Raw genomic sequence first — 10,631 nt, forward strand, 5'->3', positions numbered from 1 at the left:
AGGCTTTTTTGAAAAACTCTTTTCAATAAATATTTTTGAATTTTTCGTGGATTCAGCTTAGCTGATGATACTTGCTTTAGAAGCAGATATGTATCAATCCAACAAATAAATTTAATCCAGGCAAGTCACTCTGACAATATGGCTCCAAACACACATTCACTTAAATGGCCCTGTGAACAATAATTGGCATTATCTACAGTACCGGCTTCAAGCTATTTAGCCATGCCTACATTGGGCTGTGTGAAAATTTAAAAAAACTCCCTCCTCTTTCTTCTTTTAAATTTCAAAACTCCCACAATCTTTTTAAATTCTTTTTTTAAAAAATAAAATGGCAACATCGAGCTCTGCGTCTATCATCGAGGTTCGTGTACATTTCTACTCATCTCACTGACCTACCTTCATTTTATCCCTTCCAAGGAAAATGCAAGGATAAATGCTCGACTACTATCCTCTCAAACTAGATAGTATTGTGCTCAAATAAAAGCTTGAAGAAAACCCTCGACATTGCCTTGCCTTTAATCTATCGTGCAACTGCTTCATTGCTCTGATCCTCTCATTTGAATGCCTCTCCTGAGTACTTCACACTAATCTGTCCTCTTCGTTGCCTTCGATGAGTGCACAGGTCTCACCTTCCTCTTCCATCAATGAAGGCCACCGCCATGGTCACTCAACCTCGGCAGCCATGGCTGTTCCTATCCTCTCAATGCCTCCGCCTTGATATGATTTCTTACTAAACTTTCCTTTCTTTTTTATAGATACATTTCTTTACTTTTATAAGTGACCACCCTCAACACCGAAGATCTATAATAGATTGTTTATTGGTTTGGGTCCAATCAATTTGATGATATGGACAAAATAGAGAGAACCTCGATGATGAAATTTTTTACTTGGTTCTTCTTTATCAGCAATACAAGAGAGTTAGAAAAGGGGAACAAATCGGAGGAAATGAACAGACTGAAAGGAGGAGAAAAGCATGACCACCATTAGCATGTAAGATTTTGCCTCTCCTTTTCAAGTGATATGTTTTCTTTTTTAAATCGTATTTTTCGTATTTGGCTTTTTTGTTGATTTGAACTTTCTCAGCTCATTAATATTTTGTTGTTCTCTCAATGTGTGTGTTCTATGCATTTCCATTCTTTGACTTTGATTTCTTTGCTTTATCAATAGCCTCTTAATATTTTAATTGATTCCTTGCTCATGGAGAACAGACCCATGATCTTTTGTGTTATGTTTCTTCATCATTATCACCAGTCCTCTCCATGAGCTTCGCGATGCAGAAGGAATAATTGAGCTCGACAATGATGACCTAGAGCAAATGAAGATGAGATTGGTGATGCTCATTATGTTTAAAGCATTAAGTCCCTACAGAACAAAAAGCACACCAGAGATGAAGAAGAATAACAAGCAAATTAACACACACATGGAGCAAGAACACGCTTTAAGGCTTCTTATATTTTGTTTTTCTTTCTCTTTTAACTTTTTGTGCTTATTCATCAATTATTTACCTTATTTCTTCTTCCTCAGTCTTCCTTTTATTTGTGTGGTAGCTGTTATGTGGGAAAAAAAGCGGAGCTAGAGCGTGGATTTCAAATGTTGAAGAGTTAAAGATGCCTTTTCAAATGTTTAGTATTCCTATACCATGGATGGCTCCCGAGCTGCTGAATGGAAGTAACCATGAAGTCTTACAAAAGGTGAAATACTAAGTCACATCTCTTGGGATGCTTTTCTGCAATAGTACTACAAAGAGTAGGGATGCATATAATTCAACTGTTTATGGCTCTACCTCTAGATTTTGGAATTCTGTCCATCTCTCAAGTCTTAACTATTTCAAATTCATTCTTTGCTTAGTCTGGTTTTTAGAATCCTTATGGTGAAATTCCTATTTTATTCTATCTGGTCAAGCATTTTAACTTAAGTCAGCACTTTGTCCCATGTCATTTATTTGATAAAATGTCCTATTTCATTTTTATTCTTCCACCGTGGCTTCAAACAAATACTTTAAAGCTTAATAGAAGTATGAAAATCTTTTGCATATATGCTGTAAATTTTCATCTCTTTTATATGATCATCCAACAAATGATTTCTTCAGTTTATCTTCCTATTTCTATCCTTTGTCTTTGGTTTTCTTCACTTTTATGGTGCTTGTAGCTATTGATTGCTGGGAATCCTTTTGATTTGTAGGTTGATGTGTTCTCCTTTGGCATAGTATTATGGGAGACTTTGACCATCGTGAGGAGCCATATGCCAACATGCACTATGGCGTAATCATAAGTGCGATGATCTTGGTCCAATATGCATGAATCCACTGATATCTTACTATGGTGTAATCATAGGTGCGATATTTTTCAATGCTTTTCTTTACCTTATCTCTATTATGAATTGAGACAATATATTATTGCATCTTTTTGAATAGGCTTATACATTTCTATTTAAGTAACCTCTTATTAGATTTAAGGATATTATGCATTTTAATTTATCTTAAATATTGTCTCCTTGCATTCCTTAACAGTTATTAAGCCATTTTGGACTAAAACTCTGGAAGAAAATGTGGGAAATTTTTTTGTGCTGAACTGAAAATTATTTTCTTGATGTGTATGTGTGTATATAAAGGAAAAATGACCATGGCTAACTAATTAATACAACTTAAGACCTTAAAAATCAAAATAGTTTCAAGGACATAGAAATAAGGACTCTGATATTTTTTAAAATTATTTTTCACGTCACCTAAAATTTTTCCTTTGGTTTTTTTTTGGGCCAAATCTTCCCTAAATCAAGAAATGCTCCAGCAGCCATATATGCAGAAAAAAGCAAAAAAGCTCTGGATGAGACATCTTAAATGATGAACATCTATTAGAGACAGTACCATAATGTTCTATAGGATTATAAAGCTTATCTTGACATTTTTCTTTTGTTGCACAGTGGTATTTTTCTTTTGTTTCCTAAAAAACCGTTACTATGTATGTTACTTCCACTGACATATTTCTTAGGATGAAGACATGGAAGTACACCTTGAGCATTATGCATGGAAGTTTGCTTCCACTTATCATCGTTTCTTTTCTTGACTTAAGACTAGAGTAGCTACTATGTTGCTATTGCACTTTTAATACTTTTGGCCAAGAATTGTAATGTTATGGTGTATCAATTGTATTTATTTTCACATTTAATATCACTCAAAAGTTTCCTTATTTTTCCAACATCAAATTTATAGAATGATTGGATATATGCAAAGAGTAAGAAGTTAAGAGTTTAGAGTTTGTTAAATTATTTGAGTTCTCTTGCTTGAATATAATCCACTGAAAGGCTGCTCTAAAGTTATTTTGAAATAATTCATCCTATAGCCTACTTAGCCAATTGCAGGGATTTAAAGGGTAGATCATTTTAAGAGTACCCTTTTAGTTTTCTATCACCTGCTATAGGAATTTAAAATTGATGGTCTTGGTCTAGTATGCATAAATCTTAGACACAATCATGATTACACCTATAACAACTCAATGCATTGATAAAGGCTCCCCCCACCCCCACCTACAAATATGATGAGGCATGGCTATTAGTTTCAAAGTTTTTAGGTTCAAGGAGCATTCTGCAACCAAGTCTCTTGTATCTCGATCTTGCTTATTTTTAATTGATTTACAATGTTCCTTTCATCTTTTAAGCTTCAAAGGAGTTAAAGATGAAGAGAAAAAACATTTGTAGTTGATATATGGTTTCCTGCTTTTATTAAAATAGTTGAGTTTTATAAATCATAATATGGTGTTCCTTATACTGTCAGTATGTTTCATTGTGTCCATCAATTGTAGGCAGGTTTAGATTATCTTATATAAAGAGCTCAGATCTTTTTGGACTTGAATGGGAAAGATTAGCCTACTTCCATCGATCTAGACTAGTCATTATTTAGGGATTTGTTATTCAACATTAGTACAACCAAAGTAAGAATATTATCATGGAAGTATCTTTATGTGAGTTAATTATGAAGGAGATGATGAAAATGCATTATTATTGACTACATATTTATTTGTCATTCCTAAATAAAATGGTAATCTTAAGTATCCTAAACGTTAAATGCTAAAACCTTTCTATGTCAAGAAAGAAAAACATGCTCCCAAATCAATGTGGCAGGACCTTTTACAATTCCAGTATGTATTCTAAATAGCTATAACATTATGGTAAGGAAGTCAAGTTTTGGGACAATAAATTTAAAGTAAATATCCTGTTATACCATTTGCCCAATGTATCTTCACAACTTGCCATAATGCAATGTGATGACCCATTGGCTCTTCAATCCTCCACCATCAATTCACAATTTCTCATTTAATATCCTCACCTAGGCTAGGTAAGACGTGACCACCAACAGCAAAGAGCAGGCTACCATCATATGTACTCCTTTATTCATCATTTTGTTCAATCTAAAATATTAATTAAACAAATCAAATCAAAGTCTCATGTGTGCACCTTCTAGAGGATAATTTGTAAGTGGATGGAGAAAACCTAGAACATAAATTAAAAAGGAGACAAAATCATTGTTTATTGGTTCTTAACCACCTGCTTCTCATTTAAGCTTTAGAAAAGGGCGTTATTCCTTTGATTTCTAATTAGTAGTGCGCAAGATCATTATTCTATCAATCAAAGTCTTTGAGAGAGTAGTAGCTCAACGCCTCTATAAAGGTTTACAAAAAAGAAAAAATAATGATATTATCATGTTTTTAACATTGAATAAAATCATATTTTTCATTTTTTTGGGTAAAATAATGTCTTTAACATTGAATAAAATAATAGAAAGAATATATGTTACTCTAATATCTGAAAAAAGGGGCACGCTTATCTTGCAAACCTTTCCTTCTTCCACCCATAGCTCCCACGTCCTCCTTCTTGGCCTCTGCTTCTTCCATCCCCATGTTTTCCCCCTTTCCATATATTAATATTAATAATATAAAAAAGTTTCCATGCATGTGTTATTTACTAATATTTATATAATATAAACTTAATATAAAAAATATGTTAACACTATTACTATATATATATCAATGTCATAAGAGTCAGTAGATCAATTTAGAATAAATAAATAATTTAATTTTTTTTGCATAATTTATCCCTTTATAATTGCAACAATGGATAGAATAACAATTGTTTACGTTCTTAATTTATGTTTCCTTCTCTCCCTACCTTAAAGAACTACATCATTATATTGTGCATTATGCTTGTAGAATATTACGATCAAACTATCTGAAATATATATTAATAATTAGATATTTAATTTAATTTTGTTAATTTAGATGTCAAATACTACTAATATAATGCACAAAAAATCTTCCAAAACCTCCAACTTTTCAATTTTTTCCAGAACCTCCAGAATACAAATACATGGTGTTTTTTTTGTGAACGCTATTTTTGAGTTGATTATATAGTGAAGAATGGCATCTTTATTAAACATTTTTTGCTAAATGCAATAGCTTTTGTTAAGCAATATTTCATTTCCTTCTTGACCACATGCCACAGATTATGGTTATAATTTTGAAAACTATATTATCCTTACTTAAATTAATATATATATATATATATATTTATATATATATCACATAATATCACGAGAATTAGTAGATTAATTCAAAATAAGTAGATAATTTAATTTAAAAAAAGATAATTTATTTTTGCATAGTTTATCCCTTTATAATTGGGATAATGGATAGCATAACGATTGTAAGCTTCTCAATCTTTGTTTCCTTCTCTATCAAACTTAATGAACTAAATCATTTCAACTTCAAAATTTTAGGTTGACATTTCATTTCTACTATGCAAAACTACAAATGCTTGATTTTTTCTAACTTTATTTTTGAGCTACATATACAGTGAACTTTGTTAACAAATGCTTGACTTCCTTATCAAAGCATTTTTTACATATAGTAACTATTGTTAAGTTAGATGTCATTTTCTTTCTAATTAGGTGCCACACATTATGGTTATTTTTTTTTAACTACACTATCATTTATATCTTATTAAATTTTCCTATCTATGCAACGCACGGGATTGTGGCTAGTTACCTGTAATAAATATGACATTCCACGAGAATTGGATTAGTAGGGGAGTTTATGGTGTAAGTTAGGGAAGCAGTGACCTTTGGCTTAGTTACCCTTATAATATCAGGGAGCTTGAGCTAGTTTGGTCACATAAATAGGTCTTGTTATGAATTGTAGCCAATAGACTTGGTCATAAGATATATAGATGAGATAAGGGGAAAAGTTAATTGATCATGCATATTTAAATATGTTACTATGATATGTGATTGTAAATTTCCATCTTTACAATTCCTTAAATGCTTGTGCTTATATACGTTAGAAATTATGATTTTTTGATTATTGAAATATTTATCTCACCTTGTGTTTAACATTTTATAGGTAAATAAAGGTAAAGAATTGGAGGCAACAACCTTACATTTATGTATTGCTAACTTAAGGATATACTATGCATTTAAGATTATGTTAAAATTGTAATTGTTATTGATTTTGTGATTGCTTTGTTAACTGTCTAGCTAGTTTGATAGACCAAGCTCATGATACCTTGTGTTGTGGCTTATGAATTTTACTATGAGAAATTATATTTGAGATATTATTGAATATTGTGGGTCTAGCCAAAATGTTTAACCTAAGTGATAGGGGACGTGGAAGCAAAATCATGCTAATTTAGAGACAAAATCCTAAAATATAATAGAAACACAAGAATAAAAAGAAAGGAATGAAATTTATGATGAAAATAAAGAAAGAAAGGAAATAAATAATGAGATGATGATCGAAAATAAGATCCTCTAGAGAACTTGTCTTCAGGAACCTCAACATTCAAAAATACCACAAAAGTTGATCACACTCTTAATCACGTTTGTTTCTCACATGGGATGCCACCACAAAGCACTGAGGCTCACAAGACTTATAAACTCTAAAATGAATAATTTCATTCAACTTCTCTTCTATTTACAAGAGGAAGCATGCCTAATTTATATAGGCTCATAGAGAAGACTATTTTTTAAAATTAAAACCCTAATTTTTTAATACTAAAAGGAGAAATAATATAAAATAATGAGAAAATATTTAGCCATATAATTTAGGAGATGTGATCCTAAAATTATGGGATTACAAAACTTATAAATTAATGATATAATTAGTCCTAATCTTTAACTAGATTCAAAATAGAAAACTAAGACTAGTCTTTCTCCTTAAGAAGAGAGTCAAGTCAAAGGATTATTAAAATAGGAAATAATTTAGGAGATAATTAAGGGATCATCAAGGATTTAAAATTACGCTACTCTTGACTTCTTCACTAGGATTTCATGCCTTCTTACTTGCAAGAGGGCTCAACTTGTAGTCTTCCTTGCATTGGGCTAAGGTTTGCATCTCTTGGGTTTAACTCTTTATGGATTTAGATCTTAAGCACATTATACACATATAGATACTCTCCTTTAGACTTGAGAGGAGTGTTCCCATGCTCTCCAAGCTCTTGGACTTCTTGTACAAGACTAAACAAGTCTTGCTTTATGGTTTTTGTTTGGGCTCTTGTCATTGGACCTCTAATATGTTGTAAAAGGTCTTTAGGCACGTTGGATTGAAAGTATTAAACTCCTTGCTCCTTACCTTGGGCCCTTTTCATGCCACCATGCTTATGATTACCATCCTTAAACTTCATTGTCATTAACATCATCCATGCCATGGGGTCCATCACTAAGCCTTTAGACTTGTGATGTGACTAGAAAATATTGCAATTAATATTTATGTGATCTTGAGGTTGATGATATATTGAATTTGTGGAGAATGTTGTGTTGACTTTCAAGGTGAATATGCTTGCCTTATTAGTTTGGGAGTTCAACTGTGGTAGAAAGCTTAAATTATGTGAATTTATTGTTTTGCCTCTGTATTTTTGAGTACCCCTATTAACGAGTTCCCTTATAATTCTGTTCATTTAATTACTCTGATTTATTATTTTAAGCTAAATGGTTTTTTTGGAAATTGATTTTAATTGGGATCTCATTTTGAAAGAGTTTTCATTTTTTCTTATTTCTTATAACCATGGTTAAGCCTTTTTCTGCCGTGGTAATGGCTAACCTAAGGCATTAGCTTCAATCACCATAGTAGTATGATTTAATTAGCGGGTTAATTGTGTCATTACAATACATTTTTGTCTTTTGTATGGAGAGACTTTCTCAAGCTATTCATATAGAGGTAAATAGAGGCATTTGACACATTATCAAACCGGGTCGCCATAGAGTTACTCTTTCATACCTATTTTTTATAGATGATTTAATCCTATTTAGAGACACTTCTCATGAACAAATTAAAATTATCTAGTGGACCCTCAATAATTTATTCTTGTCTTATGGTCAAAAAGTAAGTCAGTTGAAGACCTATATTTATTTCTCCAAGAACGTCCCCTTAGTTGTTACCAATATGGTCTTTTCCGAACTAGGTCTCCAATATATTGACTCCATTGAAAGATACCTTGAAGTTCCCCTCATCAATGGTAGGGTGACAACTAGAACATATAACTACATTTTAGAGAGAATCCAGATGAAATTAGCAAGTTGGAAAAGCCAATCTCTCTCTTTAGCAAGTCATATTACCTTGGCTAAGGTCGTTTTCAGCACGATTCCATTCTACACCATGCAAAGCACTGCGCTCCTTTCCACTTGCAATACTGCAATAGAAAAACTTATCTGAAAATTCATTTAAGGCTATTTAAATGATCATCAAGGTATTAGTCTTATCAAGTAGAAAAAATTACATCAACCAAACAAGCCTACCTATTATGGGTAAGTATACTGAAAGGAAATACAAGTTCTAGGATATATCAACCTTGAGTTTTAACAAACAGATTTCTTCCTACTTTTGAAAGAATATTGCTAAAGTTTGGGAAGATAACATGTTGTATATCAAATGAAAACCTGGTAATTTGAAACAACATTAATCAATGAAACAGGGTGCAAGAAAGAAGCTAAAACCAATTCTTAATACCCCAAGTTTTAACACAACTAATTGTTATAACCCCACACATGAAAGTAATAGCATTTTCAAAAGCTAAAAATATGAGATACTAATATACTACTAAACACTTAAAACTTATAAATAGAGATAACAGAGTCACCCAACCCCTTGCAAATTAGATGCAATGCCTCATTTTTAAAGAGCACATGCATTGCAATATGGAGAACATTTGATTTAGGAGCTGCTCAAGGAAAGAAAAGGAATAATAAATAAAGATAACAGAGCTACTAAAGGAAAGGTGAAATATGAAGAATATTTGACTTTGAGAGAATCTGTAACACACCAAATTTTTTTTTTAAATAATTTAACTCAACCATAGTTGGGTTATAGCCACCCAACACATTTTTATATCAATAATTTTAATATAAAATATTTTATAATTGGCTTCAACTCACACACTATAACATTTTAGATAAATTTTTACCTCCCACATGCCATTAGGCTAAATCACATTTGTCCATCCTTATACTCCCAACAAGTAAACTAAATCACATTTGTCCATCCTTATACTCCCAACAAGTAAAATAAGCAATTTAGTCAATTTTCAACACAAGCCAGTTATTTGGCCTTATAATCATGCCATTTTAACCAATCTAAAGTAAACCAAATATTAAAATTACAGTCATCCAAATTGTACCAAAAATAGAAATAGTTTGAAAGGCATGATTACATTTATATATTCATATAATTAACAATAAACAAAAAGCCCTAATATTGGCAATATAACACATTATAAATCATAAATTAAATACCCAAAAGAGACAGTGGATCTATACCACTAAGCCTCTGGGACTCCTCCACGTGTCACTCGTGACTCTTCTCCTAAAAATTGTTAACCACATAATGAGACTCAAAAGTCCTAGTAACCAAAGCCAATTTATGATAGTGTATACAAACAGTTAAGTGTGTGCTTACTAAGTGAGAATTAAAAGTAATATAATTCCAACAAATATATGAAATATTACAATACACACAAACAACCATTCTTATATCCCTCCATTAACCTCGAGCTGTAGCCCTCACTCGGTGTTAAATTACCCAGCCAAAGGTAGATTAGCCCGAGCCCTTACAAGCCACCTATTGAGCTCCAATAGGGGCGTACCACGTGGCACATAAATACAACAATAATAGCAAGTCTCCCAACACCTCCCACAATAATTAAACAAATTCATAATAATATTACACAATTATACAATATTACAAAATTCATAATTTTCTCAATAATCACCCAATTAACATGAAGTAACACTAATCACAAATTAAAAGCATGGTTACCTTGTGGCTTTTTCAATAAATTATTCCTTAAAATTTCTCTCTCACCACAATCTTCACCAGTAATGCAATCTACAAATAACATATTATTTATAAATATTAGTTTCAATTTTTGAAACTAATAAAATAATTCTAATAATAGAATTAAAAATATAACATAATTCCTAATCTCAATCTTAATACAAATCTATAGTTAATACTATTAAGTAAAATTTTTAACTCCTCTTTTAATTATCAATAAACATTAATAATCTAAAATCAACTTCTAAACTAATTTCTATTATCAAAATTTTCTTTTTATTTCATAAATTCGTACCTAAAATACTCAAAAATTGAAAA

At 31.4% G+C, this 10,631-nt stretch overlaps 1 long non-coding RNA gene across 4 annotated transcripts; it reads left to right on the forward strand.

Moving 5' to 3' along the window:
• The first annotated feature begins 293 nt into the window (after window positions 1–293).
• LOC129303809 (uncharacterized) lies at window positions 294–3,185 on the forward strand. Of its 4 annotated transcripts, none has more exons than XR_008591541.1 (4): window positions 294–361; window positions 906–990; window positions 1,252–1,691; window positions 2,182–3,185. It is a non-coding gene; the product is annotated as an uncharacterized LOC129303809 (long non-coding RNA). The 4 variants fall into 4 exon arrangements; XR_008591540.1 differs by lacking the exon at window positions 294–361 and having other exon boundaries at window positions 374–990; window positions 2,182–2,333; window positions 2,988–3,185; XR_008591539.1 differs by lacking the exon at window positions 294–361 and having other exon boundaries at window positions 374–990; window positions 1,209–1,691.
• The last annotated feature ends 7,446 nt before the right edge of the window (window positions 3,186–10,631 follow it).

The sequence above is a fragment of the Prosopis cineraria genome, unplaced genomic scaffold (assembly GCF_029017545.1).
Source record: "Prosopis cineraria cultivar Desert tree isolate PC_DT_omini unplaced genomic scaffold, ASM2901754v1 PC2, whole genome shotgun sequence".
NCBI classification, from domain to species: domain Eukaryota; kingdom Viridiplantae; phylum Streptophyta; class Magnoliopsida; order Fabales; family Fabaceae; genus Prosopis; species Prosopis cineraria.